Source organism: Neofelis nebulosa, chromosome 9 (assembly GCF_028018385.1).
Source record: "Neofelis nebulosa isolate mNeoNeb1 chromosome 9, mNeoNeb1.pri, whole genome shotgun sequence".
In the NCBI taxonomy this organism is placed as follows: domain Eukaryota; kingdom Metazoa; phylum Chordata; class Mammalia; order Carnivora; family Felidae; genus Neofelis; species Neofelis nebulosa.
In genome coordinates this window covers 7,625,190-7,646,993 of record NC_080790.1, presented here as the reverse complement: position 1 = coordinate 7,646,993, position 21,804 = coordinate 7,625,190, and the positions used below count along the sequence as shown (strand labels likewise).

The following is a 21,804-nucleotide window of genomic DNA, read 5'->3' as shown; positions in this document are numbered from 1 at the left end:
TTTGTGTGGGGCTCACAGGGCCGAGAAACAGAGCCAGGGTCTAACCCCACCACCAGCCATCGCGAGGCAACCAGCATGGTCTCTCCCGGAGCAGGCCCACGATAGGTACAGCTGCTTTGTATATCCTGGGCTTACAGAACCAACGAGATGCACGTCTTTAAAATCCTGACCTAACCTAGAGCAGTGCCCAGTAACCCTCCAACCCTGAGCAATGGTTGCAAATCACAGGACTAATGGGAAGGCGAGGCTGGGTTCCAGGTAGACTCGGGTGACAGGAGCCCTTCTACCTGCTGGACGGGCCGCCGGGGCCGCAGGGGGAACGAGTCCCATCCGTGCCCCGGCAGCGCGTCTCCTTGGGGACGCTGCCGCGGAGAGGCCCTGGCACGACGTCCCTCTACGATACGGGGTCCACGGGCCAAAGTAGGGCTCAGCCCCATGTGCTGCGGCCAGCGGGACCAAAGCCTCGCTCTAGCTGGGCGAGGGAGGGACACGGCAAAGACAAAGAGCCGGAGGCCAGAAGGGCACGCCGATGTGTTTGTGGGATGGCAACTGTCCAGGCCGGCTGGACACAGGGTGGGCACGGGGGTGGACGCGGTGGCCAGCGGCCCGGGCTGAGAGCGGTGAGCCCCCGGCAGCGAGCACCGGCCGACGTCAAAGGGCACGGGAGGGGGAGGGGGGGCGAGCGTTCTCTAAGGGACAGAATGTGTTCCAAGTGACACTGCCCCAATTCTCCCCAAAGGGAGAAACGCCGTGTCTCCTATTTATCAGCGTGGCCGCTGAGAAGGAAAGAGAATCCCTTCACACGGGGCACCGCGGGCTGCAAGCCAACATCACACTCTCCCTTTGAGTCACAGCCTAACCCAGAAAGCTGGCAGGGCCGGTGGCCTCGCCTAACTCCCGGGTGGGGACACAGGCTCGGGGCGGGGGGAGGAGGGGCTGCAAAGGGTGACAGGCCAGCGCACCCCAAAGCTGCTAATTCCCGGCCCAGGTGTCCGGCCAGCACTGGCGGGTCCCAACCCCACACCCACAAAGAGTCGCTGGTCAAGGCTTTGGAGGTCAAGGGAAAGAGTTTCAAAGGTCACAGTCTGCAAAACAGGACCAGCCACAGGGTCCCCACCGTCTGCTTTAAGAGCCTAAGGATGAGAAAGATGACAAGCCAGCCTCCTTCAACACGCACTAAAGGGACCTCCCACCTTCCCGGTGACGGGCTCGTGGCCCCACGGCCAGCGGCCCCGTGAGGCTGGGAGAGACCCCTCTGACCTTGGAGAAGCAACTCCAAGAAAATATGGCTGAGTTAATTAAACGGTATTCCCCCCAGGGTGGCTCCATGGGTTAAGCGTCCAACTTACGCTCAGGTCACCGTCTCGTGCTTTGTGGGTTCGAGCCCCGCGTCGGGCTCTGTGCCGACAGCTCGGAGCCTGGAGCCTGCTTCGGATTCTGTGTCTCCCTCTCCCTGCCCCACCCCCTCTCTCTTTCAAAAATAAACATTACGAAAAAAATACTTTTAAAAACTTCACTCCCCCGGGGCAAGGCTGGAAACACACCTGTCCTCTGGAGCAAACTTCTGCCTTCTGGGTCTCTCCCGGCCCGATGCAGTCGGCGAGCACCCAAGGGGCAGTCACACCAGGAGAGAGTCTGGCCACTGCAGAGGGGGGACACGGGGTGGCCCACGGCACCCATTCAACCCTCGATCTCACGGCCCTTGGCATCCTCCAGGGCCTCACGTTCAGCTAAACAGTCAGGCTGCCCTGCGGAGGGTTAAATAATGTCAGTGCCACGACCTATTTCCCACTGAGTTGAAAACTCCCCAATTGCTGTATCATTTCCCAGCAACCAACCTCCAGTGACCCACCGCCCCGTCAAGCGGAAAAAGGTCGGCCCGGTCTCATTGAATGAGGGCAGGCACCGCAGCCCTGCAGAGGCACTAATTAGCCCCAATTTAGCCAGCAAAGCAGGAGTGCGGGGCAGGATGGGGCGTCAGCCAGGTGGCACATAGCAGGTATTCCCGGGCCCTCGTCCCAGCTAAGAGAGCAGAGGCCTCCTGTACGCCTCTGGATCTCAACGTCCTAAAAGCACGTATCGCCTAGGAGGCTTCTTGGCAGGGACACCCCAAAAGAGACATCACGGCGGCGCTGAGCCCAGTGCTAGGAACTGAGAGGCCTGGTCAGCTGGAATCTGGAGGAGGGTGCTGGGACCAGCTCCGAGCAAGGCCTCGGCAGAAGCGTGGGCTCCGGGGCCTCCCTGGGGCACAGCCCCGTCTCTGCCCCGCACTCAGGAACCCACGGCGATCCTGGCCTGGCTGCCTTAGGGCCCTGAGACCTCGGACAAGTCGCTGGCAAATCCCAACGTCTGTAAATGCCCCGCCTGTAAAATAATTGTGGCCCCGGAGGCTGGGGCTCCGGACTAAGCCAGCTTACTGAAATGATGGCTGGAGAGCACGTCTGCGAACTGAAAGCCCCGAGGAGATGTGATCCTGGCAGCCGGTGGCTTAAATCCCAACCCCCTCCCCCGAAACAAAGCAGGCAGGTCCCAGCTGGCCATTAGCCAAGAGGACAGAGAACGGCACTGTCACCTAAGGCAGGGTAAGACAGGTAAAGCGGGACCTGGGGCAGTCCCTTCCCCTTCCCTCGGCCCTGTCATCCTGGTTTCCCCAAAAGGCAGCCTGAAAGCCCGCGGGCCCGTCAGAAATCTCCAAATTACTGCGGTGATTTCCGAGAAGTGCTGCGTGGCTGTGCCACACTCACAGCCGTGGAGTGGCGGTCCCCAAAGGGAGGAAACCGAGGCAGACAGGAAGCGGCTTTCTTCCCAAGGTCACGAAACAGGTGGCCTGGCGGGACTGGGACCTCGCTCCGGAGGACCCCACCCCTTGCCCAGAGAGAAATGCAGTCGCCACGAAAGCCTGGCCAAGCCTGGCCGAGAAGAATTCCCAGGTAACAGACTAGTCACCGCGGAGCACGGTTGTCATGGCAACCAAAGTCTTAACAACTTTGGCATTTCCACAACCTCCATTGATCCAGTTCTCAAAATTTACAGCACAATGACACAGTAGTTGCATTTAATTTATTTTAATTGGCTTTTACATAACTCCACATCTTGGGTTCAGCCTTCAGAACAACAGGGTGAGTGCGTTTATTTTTAATACGGGGACCCTTACAACAGCACGAAGAAAGCTAGCAAGTTAGCATTTGCATGGTTGGAAAAATTCTCCACTGACTTTCTGGAAGTACGTTTTGCTTAGCTTTCCTGTTTTGTTTTGTTTTTTCTTTTCTTCCCTCTGAGAAGACACGAGGACCTTTTGCACGTTGAAGTTCATCCGTTGGACTCTCCTCGCGTCACATTTAAAAATGGATCTGATTAGAACGCTCTGTGCATGAGTTCAAGGTGTGTGGGGTAGTAACACTGGGTGACTTCCAAGAGAAGCTCCAAGAGATTCTTCTTCCCCACTGACACATCTCTTGTGCCTAGAATCCCGGGCATAGAGTAGGCGCTGGCTAATTGTTGAGCGAACGAACGAATGAAGGAATGAATGAGTGGGGGCTAATTCTCATGACCTGAGATAAGGTGCCATTTAGGACAGTGTCAGTTAGCTGTGCTTTTCCCCTCTTCATTCTAAGTGACGTGTGGGACAAGCCCGGAGAAGGTGGTGTACTTCTGGGGCTGTAAGGATAAGGGGTCCACGTGGGGACCCTCACCTGGAGCTGCCTCGGCCACTCGCCACCAAGTCCACCGGACCTCCATCCTTGCAAGGGCAAGGGCTAGGCCCAATGCAAAGCTCAACAGGGACTAGAAAGATGAATGGGAACGTGTTCGGTCTCCACCCTCCAGAGGATCTTGTCTGCCGGAAAGAAAGACTTATTATTTTTTTTAACGCCATTTCGTCGAAAAGACACCCTAACAGGGAGGGCGGGGTACAGGTGCCGAGGGCACAGGCAGGGAAAAGGTATCGACCAGCATAAGAGGCCCGCTTGCTTCTTGAAGGATGTGTGGGTGCTCACTAGGTTGGGGGTGGGGGGGAGTTCCTCTCCTCAAAGGATGGCAAACAGTGAGAGTGGAGGGGAGTGTTCTCTTTCCCCATAACCCAAGGCCCAACACCCAAGAGTTTCCCCAGGGGGAGCCGTAAAGACCCAGCAAGGAAACCTGCTGTTTAGACGCTCATGTGTCAGGGGCTGCAGGATGTGAATATAAAAACATCCGTGATGGTGGTGGTGGTCCTTCCACTAATGCAGCACTTTGGAGTTTACAAGAGGTCCGAGGGCTGGGGCGTCTGGGTGACTCGGTCGGTTAAGTGTCCAACTTCGGCTCAGGTCATGATCTCGCGGTTGGTAGGTTCGAGCCCCGCATCGGGCCCTCTGCTATCAGCATGGAGCCCGCTTCGGATCCTCTGTCCCCCTCTGTCTCTGCCCCTCTCCCCTGTTTATGCTCTCTCTCTCTGTCTCTCTCAAAAATAAATAAAACAAAAACAAAAACAAGAGGCCCAGTGGCTATTTCTCACAACAGTCCTGGGAGGGGGGTTTTACAATTCCCATTTCGGACGAAGACACAAATGCTCCAGGGCAGCGCTCCCAGCAGACCCTAGGGACCCGCATGGGGACGGCCACGGCAGGTGCTGTTTACAACGCAGGAAGGGGAGCGAGAGAGGGGCCACGCAGGTGTCTTTTCTCCTTTTAAACAGAACAGCCAGTTCACTACGTGTTCGAACAGAAGTCGGTCCAGCGTCAAGAAGAGACATCTCTAGTCTGGGGTCACCCTCTGCAGCTCAACGAGGCAGGAAGCCTCTAAGCCCGGGACATCGGGGGCCCGGAGGCTGTTTTCTTGTTGAGATGACACCATCCTCTGCAGCTGAAAGACCAAGCTCGCCGGTCACATCACCGCGTACACGGAGGCTGGGGTCGGCCGCTTCCTCAACATCGCTGACGTCCAGTCTGCTCCCCGCCCGTGCAGCCTCTTCAGGCTGTGACAAGCCCACACCGGTCCCTGCCAGTTAACAAGCTTGTGCCAAAAGGGCCATCCGGTGGCGAGGCTGCAGTGCGTTGCAGAAGGGAGGCCAAAGAGCAGACGTGCCTGTCACTTCACCCGTGAAGTGACCACAAAGAAGCATCTGGCAGGGGTGCCCACCATGGGCCTCCAGCCGCTCATGCCGTAGGAGGCTCTTTCTGGCTCTGGGGCTGCCCGAGTGAGCCAGGAGCGGAGGGGTCCAGGGCCCCCCTTGGCTTCACGCTGTCATGTTATGGGTCACAACCATGACATGCGCTCGGCGAGGGCAGGGCCCCCCCCACATCCTGTTCCCTGTCGTCCCCCAGGGCCCAGGGCCCAGAGCCCAGCTTGGCACGCAAAATATAAGCATCGGACTAATCTGCCAAATCGTACAGAGCAATCATCGTTCCCACTAGAGACAGGACCCCTAGCTTTATTAGAAGATTTTGTTCCAGCTGTTTATGGGTAGGTGCTCCCGGGGTGCATTGAAGTGTTTCGTGTTTCCGGCAGGAAAGGCAGGGGGTACGCAGCATTAATAATCAGGCAGCCAGAAAGGAGGGCAAAATTATGTCCAAAATGTCACGAGTGTCGAGTCAATAAAGCGTATGACCTTTGTTTAGAAAAATTTAACTCACACGCACAATTTCAGAAATAGAAGTCAGGCTTATATATCCTTTCCCAGGACAACTGGGATACCCAGGAAACCCCAGGGACACGCCCAGTCTCCATGGTTACCTACCTGCTTCCAGTGACTGGAGGGCTTCCTTCCTGCCTCTTTGTGGAATCCTTCAAAAAACTGAGGACCCAGCTTTCAAAAATAATAATTTCCAAATACCGTAGCCATCCTAATTTTTAAATATGGTTTCCTTATGGTTAAGATCCTGAAATCGTTTACCAGATGTGTGTGGAATTTTGCTGACAATTGTTTTCTTTCTCAAGATCACAAATATGGACAGCAGACTATAAAGATGTGATTTTTTAAAATTTCTAACCCGAGAAACTGTGAGCGGACCCCGAGCTTGTAGCGAAGGCAACAGCTGACAGCAACATTATTTGCCTGGAGAGACAGCCCAGCCGTCAACGTCTCTCCTTCATTCACCCTGAAATTAATCCTTGATATTGGCCAATTTCTCTGACGATTGGCCTCGACTTCATAACTTTCCACTGCTGACTCAATATCCTGGACTCAGACAGATTAAACCTCTGAAAAATGATGGGAACGACAGCCTAAGAAGCTCTGGAAGGATGCCACCGAGAGTCAGCACGGCCCTAACAAGGGCTGAGAGGGTCCTGCTTCCCAGCCAGTAAATACAGTCAACCCAATGTCAACCCAACACCAACCCAACGTCAACCCAAGTCAACCCAAGGTCCAAGGCAGGAGCAGCGCAGGGAGTGGGGAAGGATCACTCCCATGAGTCCTCCAACTGGACGGAGATAAAGACCAGCAGGTTTACTCTTGGGCTGTCATGGGGGGAAGGGCAGGGGTGGGGAACTGAAAAAGCTATCCAGTCCACTACAGCCGTGGACTGAAGCAGTGGACTGAGCACCCTGACCCACGAACAGCAAGGAGATTATCTCTGGAAGAGGTTCCACTGTGCTGAACGCCCGTGACGAGAAAAGCAAAGAAACAGCAATGGAAGCTGGGACCAGGCACAATGGTACAAGGACACCAAACCACCTCATCAAACTACCCCGGGTAAACCCAGCAGGAGCCACATAGGCTCCTTCTCAGTCAAGAAACAAAGTGAACGCCCAAATTCGAGCAAGTGAAAAAGAAGAAACGAATTCTAGGCCACAGACTCCACCCTCCGCCATGTTGAAATGGTGGATTTCTAGGAAGACTCAGAACATTTTTCTTCATATTCCAGTTAATAGAGTTACTTAGTATTGAATTTAGATGGCATTAGCAAACTCTAATGATGTATTATGCTAAATTTCCATTAATCCAAATCATCCCAAGTATGGAACTTGTGGGTTCCAGCCAGTCTGACTATAAAAAGAAAGTTTGCTAAGCAAATTAATAGGGTAAACAAGGTTATCAGAGGAATGTGCTCTTGGTGTTCCTTTCAAAACCTTTTTTTCCCCCTAACTGCAAGAGTAATACACACCCACTGGCGAAAAGTCAGAGTGTAGATGAATGTGAAGAAGCAAGAAAGAAAAGCCACTCGTGATCCCATCAGACTCGACTGCTGTTAAAAGCCTGGTGTATTCCCTTCTCGTCTATTTTCTCAGACCTTTTTTTCCCTCCGCAACACAGTTGGAATGACACCGTCCAGACAGTTCTATACCTTGCTCCCAGTCTTATATGTAGGAGAAATGTTTAAATTGCTTCTGATTTTCATAGCAAAAACCTACCGACCTATGACCACAAATGTGCTCATCTCCAAGAATTCTTAATAGTTCATGAACTCAGTGAATTCAGGAGTTTGCACACACAGGTGAGGTACTTTTGTCCGAAAGTAACCCAATTACTTGTCTTCTATGATACTCCCTTAACTCTGACTTCTCTCTAATTCACGATTAGTCTCAAGGAGAAGTTCAGCCACCAGTTTCTTAGATAATCAGCGGTATGGTACGGGCCTCCCAGAAAGAACTATTACAAAAAGGAGGGCCACCCGCCTCCTCTGTACTGGTTTTCCTTGGGCGTGTCCTTCCTGAAGGGATAAGCAAACAGCTTCTCAATCAGACACGGGATGGAGAGCCTCAGACCACAGCTCCACCGCCAATGGCCAACCTTCTGTGCTCCACTGACCTCACTACCTTTGTACTACGAGCTCATTCCTTCACGTAGAGCGCCGTTCCGGGAACCGGAAGTTCTAAGAAAGTGCTGCATGGACGGATGGATGGATGGATGGGACACACAAGAGTTCACCTCCCCAACTTCAGTATCCTCTGACCCTTCCCCTTCCTTCCAATCTGTGCTCCACAGATCTTTTCCTCAACATCGCCAGCGTCTTCTGAATTCTGGTGCAGGCTGTTAAGACGGCCCTTGCTAAGATGTCTGTGTATTCTAAGAGGTTCTTTTTTTAATTTTTGCAGTCAGTTGGCCTAGGAAAATTGTCTCTGGGCTTTATGTCGGATCGTAGAGCAGACAGAGACTGTAAAGGTGACCTGGTCCTGAGTCCCATTTGACAAATAACGAAACTGAGATCTGGAGAGGAAAAACCACTCCCGCCAAGGTAAAGTCAGACATCAATGATCAGATGGGGGTCATTCCGCCAGCCCAGAAAGCCTTGATGGCTTCTACACCGCTGTCTCATAATTTTAATGAATGGGTAAAACGCTCGCCAATCAGTGATAAGCACAGAAAGCAGCATGAGTGTGCTGACCTGCTGATCACACATCCAGGCCTGCAAAGCAAGGCCCTTCGGCAAAGGTGTTAAGGTTTAAATACTTCAACTCCCCCCCACCATCCAACAGGGGAGGGAAGAGAGTGGTGGTCCAGCCACACACCTGGGCATCCGTTGTGTTCCAGGCTCTGTGCCAGGAAGGGGGGGGACAAGGAAGAGAAATCCACAAGGTCCTGCATGCAAAGAGGTCCACTGCCCTGGGAGAGGCAGACACGCACAGGGCCCAACCAGCAAGGTCGGGCTCCAACCTGCACCGGTGAAGACGGTAAGTGAAGGGCAATTTATCTTCCCTGTAAGGGCGAAGGGGAGCTCAACAGAACAGGTACCACGGACTCTCTCCCGGGCCTGCAGAGTGGCTGGTGTATCAGTCAAGGTTCTCCAGAAAAACAGAACCAGTAAGAGGTATATACATATGAGGAGACTTACTGGAATTGGCTCACGCGACCTTGGAGGCCGAGAAATCCCACGGTCTGCCGTCTGCGAGTTAGAGACCCGGGAAAACCGGTGTTATTCAGTCCGAGTCCGAAGGCCCGAGAACCAGAAGCGCTGATGTCCAAGGACAAGGACAAGGACTTCCCAGCTCAAACAAAGTAAATCCCACCTCCCTCCGCCTTTCTGTCCTATTCGGGCCCTCGATGGTTGAATGATGCCTGCACACATCGGTGAGGGGGGCTTTTTTTACTCAGTCTACTGACTCAAACGCTAATCTCTCCAAGAATCACCCTCATAGACACACCCAGAGGTCATGCTTTACCAGCTATCTGGGCACCCCTTAGCCAAGTCAAACTGACACATAAAAGTAACCATCCCAGGTGGGATTTTCCAAGGACATTCCAGACCAGGGAGTCTCACGAGGCCTCTTTTAGAGTAACATCCCATCACCCACCCATCTGGGTTCTCCAGGCCTATCATCATCTTGTGCTAACTCCCCTCACTACCCTCCTAACAGTGGGCACCCCTCCCCAACCTGCCAGCAAAGAACAGCTAACTCAACGGAAATGGGCTACGCGGGAAGCAATCGCTCAAAGGCTGGGAAGCAGTGTGGAGACTGGATGGTGATGATGGTGATGGCGGCGATGATGAGGATAATCACGTGGACGGCGTGGGAAGCCAGCAAGTGGCCCCGGGACAAAGCGCACCGGGAAGGAGCACCGGGCCACCATGAGACCTTCCCAGTGCTTGGGGGCCCCTGGCCGAGAGAACCTGGAATCCCTTACCTGGGCGACATCTTCCCCTCCCCCCACCGGCTCGACCAATGGTGAAAATAGTTCCCAAATGCATAAGCCACCTTCCGCCTCGCTCTCAAAACAATCAGCCGGGCCATGTTGTTTTCAGGCCAGATAATAACAGCATATCACCAAGAACGTACGCTCATAAAAACGGCCGTTCTTCATCCCATCTTCAGAGAGAGAGAGAGAGAGAGAGAAGAGGGACAGACGCTCCCTGCAGAATAAGAATGGACCACAGGTGCCAAAAGCACAGCCCGAGAGACAGCCAAGCCTTAGCATCTTTCTCCCTTTACTTACTGAGAAGAAAGACGCCCAAAGAAGCCAGAGCAGCCACCCCATTTTGTCTCCCGCCCTCGGAAGCTGAACCAGACCATCCAGGCTGCGTCACCCGGCATGCGGCTGGAACTGCATGACTGAGGATTTTTAATAAAGCCTTATTGCTGCCACCGCCACCCCACGCCTTGGAGAGGGCTGAGAGAGAGCGTGAGCGAGCCGTCGGTCCTGCCCACCCACAGCCCTGCCTCGGGCCCACGGCTGGGGCAGCCTTTTCTAGGCATCCCACGCTCACACCGGCAGGAGCGACTCTCCAGCCCCACATGTGAACCACATGTAAATACAGAAAATTGTACCGTGTTGGAAGTGATTTGTTTTTAACCCCGGGTGACTGATTTTGAGCGGTGCTCACTTCCCTCCAAAAATGGATGACGGCACAGCAAAGAGAGTATGGGAGTGACGGGGCAGGGTCGGGAGCTGTCGTCAATTCTGTTGTCTGGAGATGCCTGTCAAATGCACAGGAAGGAAGCAGAGACTTGAGCATTTTGCTGCTGGAGGGGAAGAAAACAAGGGCTGTGATCCACACACACACACCGCCGCACAGAATCATGACTCCGCCAGCGTCCCCGAGAGCCCCCGGGCAGCCCATTGGCCCACCAGCACGCTCGCATCCAAACTCAATAAATGCTTCCAACGCTCAAGGAGGCGGGGGATCAAGAGTTCGGGGCCTCATCTGCAGGAATATCCTGCAGATCTCTTTGTGCAGCTCCCCCTCGCTCGGGGTCCCCACGAGTGGGTCAGCGACCCTCAGAGATGCTTCTGAGAAGCCGGGCCATCCGAAAAGGCAGCTCCCTAAACTTCAAATCGTGAGCGGCACCAGCTCCCCTCCAGGAGACTTGGCACACATTCACAGGCTCCCACCTCAAGTGCTTTGCTACTACGGTCTGGGTCAAAGACGCCTAATAAACCTGAATTGGAAAAGAAATACTGAGCAGCAGAGGAGGCACCGCCAGCCACCCAGGAATGTTGAAATAGCAACAGCCACCCGCACTTGCCGCAGACATGTGACCAGCTAAGACTCAACTGGGTCCAATACATCCACGTTCCATGTGATACGGTTCCATGGAACCTCTTTGTGCGCGTGAGCAAACTGGGGCTCCAAAGCGCCACCCAGCTGATGAAGGACAGAGCAGAGCCTGACTCAAACCCAGGTCTGCCAGACCCCAACATCTCCAGTCTTCAGAAAGAGACGAGACACTCTTGCTGTCTATCATGCAAGTTCTGTGCATCGGTGGGAGAGAGAGTGAGCATTTGTGACCTGGCGGTCCACACCCCAGACCCCGATCCACCTGTATACACTGCGTATACAGCTTCCGTGACTCAGCTTGCAATCTGTAAAATGGGGTCTCCTCCTCCGCTTTTCTTGAAAGGGCAAAAATGACACAAGGAGAGAAGTTCTTCTGAAACGCACAAGCCAGGTAAGTGCACCTCCCGCACTCCTGGGGCCTCTCTCTATCCATCTCCCAGGAGACCTCTCTGCACGCGCACACACATACACACACACGCACACACGCACACACACACGCGCTTGAGTCACTCCTACCTGGCCAGCCATGAGCCAAGTTATGGGGCAAATGAAGATGGGCCGCGTAGGGCAAATTCATACCCTACAAGGAGTCTGTTTACATGACTTGGAGGCAATGACAAGAAAAACTGAATGGGACTCCAGGAAAAGCCACAGGAAGGGATGCCCTGATTTCCAAACAGGGGTGGGAGAGAAAGCGACCTGGCTTAATTCTTGGTTCTTCTCCTTCCTGCGGATGGCTTTGGGTGAGTTGTTTTGCTCTGGGCATCCTGGATGTTTTCAGTTAAAAAATGGGTTTGACCCTGCCTGCCTCACACGTTCTTGCCCCACATCATAATTGCCTGCCCTGTATTTAGAATTCTAACCCTCTACTGAATTCTAACTGGGGAGCTGACAAAAGAAACACGAGGGAAGCGACTGCACCAAGCACGGACAATTTGCCCTGGGTGCACCCCGGGCGCCCAGTGCTGTGCTAGGGGAGGGCTGGGGGCCAGAAGGACGCAGTCACTGTGCCAAAGAGCCGGCCATCCAGCCGGGGAAACAAGCACCCGGCCACTTGATCAGCCTAGGGGAGCAATCAACTCTCCCTGGAAAACTCCAGGAAGGCCTCAAGGAAGAGGCCCTTAGGCCAAATCTATAAAACAAGAGGCAGGAAGAAAAGGCAAATCTCCAGACGGAAAGCCCATTGGCGGCTGCCTGGGGGCGGGGTGGGAACAGAGAATGACAGTAAACGGGCACAAGGGAGCTTTCTGGGGTGATGCAAAGGTTCTAAAACTGGATTGTGGTGACGCTTGCGCAATTCTGTAGATTTAATGAAAAGTAGTGAATTGGACATGTTTGAAATGGGTACGCTTCATGGTATATAAATTATATCTCAATAAAGCTGTTAGTTAAACAAATCTTTCTTTCAAGGATGAGTAGGAGTTTAGCAGATAAAGAAGTCTGGGTGGGAGAGAAGAAAAGCGGGCGCTGGAGCAGCCCGGCCACCCTCCCCCTCACAGTCCCGTCTCCCCCCCCACAGACACCTGCACCCCTCCCACTGCAGCTTAGAAGATCGGATCCCAGAACCCTGACCCCCTTTGCCCTAGTTGGGGTGGGGTGGGGGGAGTGGTGCTTCCTTGGGGCACTTGTCAAGGTCTGAGAAGCCCTCAGATGGGCTCTCAGGAGACGTGGGTGGTCTCCCCAACCCCCAGCCCAAGCCGGGCTGTGGCCGGGAGGAAGCCTGTGTCCAGCTTCCAGAGTCCTGCTCGAGCAAGGCACATGGCAGGTGTCCAGAAGAACATTGACTAAGGAAGAGCATGAACTGGGAGCGGGGGCGGGGGGGGGGGGGGGGGGGCAGAGCACAGAGTTAGATGACAAAATCTGTTTTCAACACCGACCTGATGGCAGCGATGACTGAGGAACTGGAGGCCGGGCTCCAGGATACGGGACGGGACGAGAAAGCGCTACTCTGCAGAAGAGGAACCGTGGGGACCGAGAGGAGGGACCCGGGCAACAGAGGACCGACCAATTTACGGACACGGAAAGAAAGGGAAAGAGCTCAGACACACTCAGGAGATCTCTAGCCGTCATGAACAAGCTGGCTAGAGTCCTTCATCATAACAGGTAAAAAAAGACCGGCTTGGGGGCGCCTGAGTGGCTCAGTCGGTTAAGCGTCCGACTTCAGCTCAGGTCACGATCTCGAGGTCCGTGAGTTCGAGCCCCGCGTTGGGCTCTGGGCTGATGGCTCAGAGCCTGGAGCCTGCTTCCAATTCTGCGTCTCCCTCTCTCTCTGCCCCTCCCCCGTTCATGCTCTGTCTCTCTCTGTCTCAAAAATAAATAAACGTTAAAAAAAAAAAAAAATTAGGGGCGCCTGGGTGGCGCAGTCAGTTAAGCGTCCGACTTCAGCCAGGTCACGATCTCACGGTCCGTGAGTTCGAGCCCCGCGTCGGGCTCTGGGCTGATGGCTCGGAGCCTGGAGCCTGTTTCCGATTCTGTGTCTCCCTCTCTCTCTGACCCTCCCCCGTTCATGCTCTGTCTCTCTCTGTCCCAAAAATAAATAAAAAAACGTTGAAAAAAAAAAAATTAAAAAAAAAAAAAAAAAAAAGACCGGCTTGGAGGTGGAGGGGAAGTTCGGGGCTCTGCTTTGATGGTGTAGTTGCGTGCAGCCTGCACCACGGCGTGGGGTCCGAGCACTGGGAGAACTCAGGTTTGCTCACCTGATGGGAGCCCAGGTGAAAGGAGAGCGCTTAGAAGAGGGACTGACTCAGGGACACCTCCCTGGCTGAAAGAGACACAGAGAGAGGGACGATTTCAGCTGCGGCAACAGGGTACTGAGCCAATCATGGAAGACTTCCAGGAGGAGAACCGTGCAGCCCCCCCAAAGCCTTCCTCCTGTCTTCAGAATCATGGTAGTTCTATCCATGGAGTACATTGAACTGTCTCTTGGGCAAGGGTCGCAGACCCATCACTCGCTCTTCAGAAATCTACCCAATGAGGCAGGGACGGTGGATGCCAGCACCCCACCCCGTCTCCTGGTTTCCTGCCAATCTGAGCTGTACCTCAAGAGCTGAAAAGAAACCGATATCTGGAAAACACAGCTGCTGGACTAGCAGGTGCGGAGGGGGGGGTGCACTCGGCTTATAAAGAAAAATGAAAAGAGCCCCAAGAAGACATCTCTGCCCACCTGCTGTTGGCAGGGGAGGGTTGCAACAGGGAGAAAGCCTAAGATCTCCCCGAAGGTGTCTTTAGTTAGTCATGCCTCATAAATGCAGAGATATGAAGCTCTGCCTCTGAAATTCAATTATACTTGAAAGGACATGGCCAAGGCAGGGTTCTCTTAAAGGATTTACTGTGCTTTTCTGATGATAAAAAGAAAAAAAAAAAATTCTCTAGACTTGCTCATCAGCACCTAAGAAATGTTGCACCTGTCAAACTGTATTGATTACCTGAAGTTACATTAAAACCCATGCCACTAGGTTCCACCCTTTTTTTTTTTTTTCTGGTGGAAAGTGCTTTGAAAGAAACATCTTCCCCCCCATAGAGCAAGAGTCATGGAGACAGCTCCTGAACCCCCTCTGCTATCTCCATATACAATTACCTGTCACCCCCCTGGTTGGAAACTCGACCCAAAGCAAAGAGCACGAGAGCTGTATGAGATGTATCGAGGGCACAGCCTCGCATGTGGGCATGAAAACGCCAAAGAAACCCAACGAAGACTGCGGGAGAATGGTGAGGCCCAAAGTAGACAGAGCGTCATTAAAGGCTACAAGTGCCCTCCTTCCACAAGCACAATGACATTTGGGGCTGACACACTAGCAAAATACGCTTAATCCCCCCCCCCCCCCCCCACCCGTCAAGCCTGGGCTGGCGACTCACAAATTGGAAGCATTATCCCGTAACAAACAAGCTTGGTTTAGGGCTTCCTGGAATGCGAAATTCTAACACAAACCTGATCCCGATCTAGATAAAATTTCAGCTGCCAAGCAGCTTACTCTTTGGTGCCAAATACACTCTGGGGCTCCTTAGTCCTATCCAGGATTATCACCGGTTCCTCAGTGACCTGAGCACTTTACCGCTTAGGAGTGGCAATACGAGGTCCTAGAGTAAGTTTGAGGGAAGGACTGTAGGTGTGACGGGGAGAAAGAGTGCCTAATGCACAGATGCACACTAGGGTATTTTATGGAAAAAGGCAACCTTTGTAACCGTGCACGCGGAGCCCTGAAGGTAGCGGGTGCCAGCCGGGGAAGAGAGTACTTCTGCCTTACTAAGAGCAGACTCCACAGCATCTCTAGGTAGAGACAGAGCTCAATAAAGACGAAGCCCACATGGGGGCTGAGCACAAAGGTGAGTCCACTCCTTGGGGTTCAAAAGCTTGCATTCCGAATTCTGCACGGCCCAGTCAGTGGCCAGAGAGCAGCGTTAGCATAAATTCTGGAAGAATGAGTCCCAGCTCCTTTATATCTCTTAAGAGTTTCCCTCTAGAGGGTTTGTTGGAAATGAATGGATACTGGCCAGAGTTTGGGCAAATCTCTGTTCTTCTGGGGTTTAGACTTGTTCCTGCACAAGTCTGAGCTTCCAGCCTTCTGATTCCCAATGCCAAATGTCCCCCACGATTATCACACGTTGACATCTATTTTCCACCTTACAAAAAGCATCACAGCGGAACCCAAAGGGAGCAAGCAAAGCTAAAATGCACCACATCGAACCAAATCCCACCGCAAGCAAGAGGCAGAGCCCCTGAGCCTTCCCTCCGGCACATTATCCAATAAAACCTCAAGAGCTCAGTAATTACAGGCGCTCTCAAAAGTGAAACAGAAATAGATCTAGGGCCAAAACACTGGTTTGCTTGAGATAAAGGGTGGCTTAAAGCAGAAAATACAAAACAACCACCACAACAACAAACAGGCCAGCTCTTAGTCTATCTTCTGATCTGAGAAAGCCAGCCTGATTTGTTTGTTTTGTTTTGTTTTGTTTTCCAGTATTACTGAATCTGATTACGGGGAAGAGAGCAGGATTCAGATGAAAGGCCCTTTTTTCCCTCTAGGATATAAAATCATTTTATGAAAACAGAAAAAGCAGGTTGCATTTTATGTGTGCCCCTGACACCAAATCAGATGAAAACTTAGCTTAGCCAGGTCCCCTGGCCTGCGATCACCGCTGAAGCCTCGGCGGTCAGTGCTGGCAAAAGACAGAGCAAACGAGAGGTTTCGGCTCCTGTGTCATAAAAGCCTGCAAAGGATGCCAGCCTCCCGGAGCACACCCACCGAGAGCCGATGATCCCGGGAATCGCATCCCATACCTCCGCACAGCCCATGATGGTCCCCATTCCATGCCACTGCTCCATTTTGAGAGCCTCACGCACCATGAGGCTGGCCGCTCCCCTGGTGAAAGGTTATTTGTTTTCCTGACCGGGGAGGGTCCCGAGAGGAAGAAAGAAACCACGGCGATGGAGGGAAGGAATCACCAGCTCTGGGAGAAGGCAGCAGGGCAGCGCGGGCCAGCTGGCCCTGCTGGGTCTGTGCTGCGGTTGGCAGAGCTCTCCCCGAGATTGCATCGTGGTTAGAGGGTGTGCACATCCACTGCCGTTCAATGTTACATAGTAGTAGGTTTCAAACTAAATATTTTACACATTGTGGTGTGGGACTAGGAGGAAGGGTCCCCCGGAGCCTCGGCCTGCTGCGGAAGGCTGATCCAACAGAACCGCAGTTGCATGGGTGGGGGGGGGGGGGGGGGGGGCGGGTAGGGTCGGATGGAATCCAATGCCGAGGCCCAAGGCGGGACTCGCCGTCCTGGCAAACAGCCTCCTCTAGGGGGAATGGGTGTTGGCCGAGAGTAAAGGGGTATGGCCTTCAGCTTGACGAGGCCAGGCTGGGATGCCCTGGGAGCCCGAGATTCACGTCTGCGGGGAGCACCACTTTCACGCCCTGGCTGGCAGACTGTGTGAGATGCTATAGCCCCGGGGACTAGGCACTTGTTGAACAAAAAGGCTCCCGACTCCAGCAGCCGCCGCGTTTGGCCAGGAGAGGGACCCCCAGCTCGGGCGCTGGAGACTTCACTGCGGGGCGCTGCGCGCTCCTGCACACCCGAGGCGGCGCCGCCCGGGAGATGCGGCGAGCGGGCGGCGCACCCAGCAGCCTAAACTTTCTCGAATCTCGGTGCTTCGCGGTTAAGTTAGGGCCGTAAGAGAGGCACAAAACACGCGCGGGGGGCGGGGGATGTAATAGCCCCACCCACGATGAAGGGGGGAAAAAAGGATTAAAAAAGAGACAGAGACGCTAATTCAATTAACTTAGCACCTACTATGTGCCAAGCACCCGGCCAAGACCTATCTTTAGCGCGTTCTCATTTTAAATGTCATGACATACCCCAAGGGAGGAACTGTCCCCATTTGATACAGAACCAAATCTCAACCAGAGAAGGTGGCGTGTCTGGCCCAGGTCGCAGTGCGGGTCACGACGATACCAGGGCTCCCAACTCAGGAGCAGGGCTCTGTCCGTCGCCCCTCCGCCCGTAAGGAGGGAGCGGATGGCCACCGCGCCAGCCCCCTACCCTGGCCGGAGCTCACCTGCCACCCACGTGGGCCGCGCGCACCTGCCCCCCACCCCCGCGGGGCCAGCCAAGGCTGCCCCAAAGGCCCGCACTACCTCCCTCGGATCCCAGCTGTCTCCCAGGGCCCTGGAACTCCGCACTGCGCCGGCCGGCGGGGGACAGAGGGCCCCGCACGCAAGGCTGGACGCCCACCCCGCCACCCGCGCCCCACGCGCAGCCGCTCACCCAAGCCACCCGCCCCGCACCCGTCCCCACCAGCAACTGCGCCCGGACACACAATTCCACAAACGCAGCCCAAAATGTGCACACCCACTGCACACACGGATCCCCACGAGGACACGCCATTCCAGGGACACGCCACCATCCTCGGTCACCCACAACTCCACCACGCAGACAAACACAGGCACCCCCAACACACACACGCGAGCGCGCGCGCACGCACACACACACACACACACACACACACACTCACGCACGCAGAGAGCCCGATCGTAGCTCACGCCAGTGCACACGCCGGCACTCTCCGGAGCCCGCAGCCCCTCGCTACCCTACCTGCTCCGCAGCAGGACGCGGTCCGCCGGCTTCCCCAGCCCAAGTTCGGCGCCGCGGGCGCTGGGGCAGGCGCGGGCCGCTGCCCGGGACGAGCGCGCCGAGGCCGGGAGGGTGGCTAGGAGCGCGGGCCTCCGTGCGCCCGCAGCCTCCGCGCCGGCCCTGCGTTCATCGCCTCCCAGAAAAACAAAAGGAAGCCGGCAGCGAGGGAGGGAAAGAGGTGGAGGCGCCCGCCCGTCCGCCGGTCCGCCCGTCCGCCGCCTGCGGTCGCCTCGGCCCGCCTGCCAGCGCCGGGAAGGAAGGGACTCGAAGGCGGGACCCGGAGGCGGGGGCCGGGGGCGGAGCGTGCGGCCGGGGCTGGCGCTCAAGTTTCCAGCGGACCCACCCCCGTCTCGACCACGCCCCCGCCTTGCCCCCGCCCACCTACCCTGCTTGGGTCGCGCCCCCGTCCCTAGCCACGCCCCTTGCTGGCCCTTCGGCCCGGGGCCTCGGAGCTTTCCGCGCCGGCCCCTCGCGGCCCTTCAGCGCACTCTCCGCCCGGCGTAGGCCTTAACCCGGTCCCGTGTCGGCTGGATTTCGGGGCAGGACCGGGGCCGAGCACCAGTTCCGCCTCCCTAACCCTTGGCCTCTGGCCTACGGGTGTGGGAGAGGCGGGGAGGCGGCACCGGGAGGGGCCAGTTCCGCGCCCACTCCCCCGCCTCCCCAGTCCTCTGCAGGAAGTGCAGCCCTTTCTGGTGGCCCAGAAAGGGAAGAGGCTGGAGTCGCCCCAGGCCATCTCCCGGGGCCCTCTGGCATCCTCCCCGCCAGCCCCCCCGGGCAGATAACACCAGCCTTCCCGCGCCTCTTTCAGGGAAGAACCGAGGACACCTGAGTTCCAGCTCTGGTTGCCTTTGCCAATTCCGGGCGGGCGGTTTGGGCAAGTCCCTTAGACTCCCGGCCTTGGTTTCCCCACCTAGGAAATGGACGGGAGGAGGAGCAGGCTTTTTTTGGGCCCTTCCCTCCCAGACGTGCTCTGGGCCTTCAGTCTCTGCGGAGGAAGGGACTTGGGGGAAATCTCCTTTTTCAGGGACCGGTGGCCTGGGTGTCAGGGAGAGACAACCCCATGCGTCCTGCAGACTTCCTCAGTCCCCCTCGGAAGGCACCTGCCTGGGAGAGAGGGAGTGAGGGACTGTGCTTCCCAGAGCCTCTCCTCCCAGTAGCTCCTGAAGATCTGGGCCCTGGAAAAGCAAATATATACACCCACCCACCACCACCCACCCCAAACATCCCCGAAGAAAAGGTAACCACAGAAACAGCCATGAATGCGGAGCTGGGCGTTAGTGTTAGGCTGAGACAGTCTGTCTCTCTCGCGTCTCTAGGGGAAAACGCAAATCCTCCTGCAAATACTCCTCCACAAAAGTGGTGAGTGAACTCCCATTACACAGGAGGCTGCAGAGAGGAATGCTGGTGGGTGGCTTCGGGGTGGGGGGGGGGGGGAACAGGGTGGGCCGGCAGGCAGGCAAGGTGGTCGAAGCCCAGACCTCTCTCTCTCTCTCTCTCTCTCTCTCTCTCTCTCTCTCTCTGCAAGCAAATGGCAAAACCACCCCAGAGGCATTTAGTCTCCTAGGCAGCCCTGCTGTGGGGATTAAATGCGATCATTACTGAGCTGTCAGCAGCAGGGGGCCGGGGTGATGTCACAGGGAGCCACTCTGGTACCTGGGGCACCCTCTTTCCTTCTCAGCAGACCAGCAGCCTCGGTGATGGAGTAGGCTTCCTGCAGTATATCCACGCAGAGGGTAGGGTTACAGGTGAGACGCCTGCGGTCACATGTCAAACCCAGGCCCATCCACCAGGTGGATACTGGGTTCGACGGGGTAAGTCACGTTCTGCTGGGGTCACACGTGAGGCTCACTTCTCACTCAGGTTGCAGTTGGAGGGCTCGGGGAAGGCTGGTCACGAGCATTCGGGAACTCCAGCCCCTTCCAGCTGGAGATTCCAGCAGAATCTCTTCCAACTGGAGATTCTTCCTTCAGGACTTCTGAGGACTCCGCCGACCCCTTGACTTCCAGCCAGCAACAAGAGAGGAGACAGTGCTAGCTGGGGGTCGGGGGCCAGGGCGGGGCGGGGGTGGGGGGAAGGCAGTCACTAGGATCCAGGCCTGAAGGAGGCATACGTCACATTGGCCCGCATTCACTGACCAGAGTTAGTGCTACCTGGATGCAAGGGGTCCTGGAATTACAGTCTTCCTCTGTGCCCAGGAGAAAACGGCCGTTTTGGTGGGCACATCGTGACGTCTCCTGCCACAGAATCAGAGCGCAGTTTTCCAAAGCTCAGTCACAGGACAACAGACACGCACATAAAGCATGAGAGTCGTTGAGATCTGAGCCACAGCTAGCTAAGATCACCTGCAAAATCAGCTCCTGGGGAGAGGGTCAGGGGCCTTGAAAGACAAGGAGGCGGGGAAAGCTTCACCCAGGGTGAAGGAGGGTGGAGGGGGAGGAAGCTCGGGGAGAGTGAAAAAAGCAGATTTGCTATCAGTGGACCTCCGGGCCTTTGCCTGGGCTGTGTTCTGTCCCACCCATCTGGAACCTCCCTATCCCCAGGATCCAGTTCAGATTTTGCCCTCTGACCTCTCAGCTCCTGTGCATTTCTCCCTTCCCTGAACTTCTAGAGGAGTGTCTCGCTTCAAATGAGCTACAGCCTGGTCCTTTGCTTTTGCTCTTTCAGTAACGCCTTATCAAGCTTCATGGAGGGAGGGCATGCAGTAGTTACTTCATAAGTACTTCTGAATTTGATAAACTGGCGTAAAACGAAAAGCAGTTTCAGGGTATGGTGCTCTGTCACTTTCCCGAGGCTGCCATCCCAAAGTACCACAGACTGGCTGGCTCAAACCAAAGACATTCCGTCTCAGAGCTCTGGATGCTGGAAGGCCAAGGTCAACATGTCAGCCAAGCTGCGTCCTCCTGAGGGGTCTGAGGGGGAATCTGTTCCGGGCCTCTCCCCTGGCTTCCGTAGCCTCCGGTGTTTTCTTTGCTTACAGACGGCTGTCTTCTCCCTCTGTCTTCATATCGTCTTTCCTCTGTGTGTGTCTGCCTCTATGTCCACATTTCCCCTTTTTTATAAGAACACCAGTCATATTGGATTAGAGCCCATTCTCATGACCTTCATTTGATCATGTGCAAAAGACCCCGTTTCCGAATAGAGTTCTAGTCACAGGTACCAGAGATTAGGGCTTCAGCATCTTTATGGGGGAACAATTCAGCACATAACAGGTGCACGCTGTATATAATTTGTCTTCCATACCATGGCTGTAAACACTTAAAGTCGGGACTGATTCTGATTATTCTTAATAATATCTGACATAATCGTGGCGCCTGGGTGGCTCAGTCGGTTAAGCGTCAGACTTCAGCTCCGGTCGTGATCTTGCGGTTCGCAAGTTCGAGCCTCGCGTCGGGCTCTGTGCTGACAGCTCAGAGCCTGGAGCCTGCTTCAGATTCCGTGTCTCCCTCTCTCTCTTCCCCTCCTCTGATCACACCATCTCTCTCTCTCTCTCTCTCTCAAAAAAATAAGTAAACATTAAAATAATAATAATATCTGGGGCACCTGGATGGCTCCATCGGTTGAGCGTCCGACTTCCGCTCAGGCCATGATCTCGTGGTTTGTGAGTTTGAGCCCCACGTCGGGCTCTGTGCTGACCGCTTGGAGCCTGGAGCCTGATTCCAATTCTGGGTCTCCCTCTCTCTCTGCCCCTGCCCTGCTCATGCTCTGTCTCAATCTGTCTCTTAATAATAAATAAACGTTTAAAAAAATAAATAAAATAATAATGATATCTGAC

General features: G+C 55.0%; 1 protein-coding gene across 1 annotated transcript in view; it reads right to left on the bottom strand.

Moving 5' to 3' along the window:
* The window catches only part of HPCAL1 (hippocalcin like 1), a 105,364-nt gene extending 87,055 nt beyond the window's left edge, over nt 1-18,309 (bottom strand). Inside the window, exon 1 of the mRNA XM_058682525.1 lies at nt 17,994-18,309. The gene's annotated coding sequence lies outside the window, so the exon portion shown is untranslated. The remainder of the gene's footprint in view (nt 1-17,993) is intronic.
* Between the last annotated feature and the right edge of the window lie 3,495 nt (nt 18,310-21,804).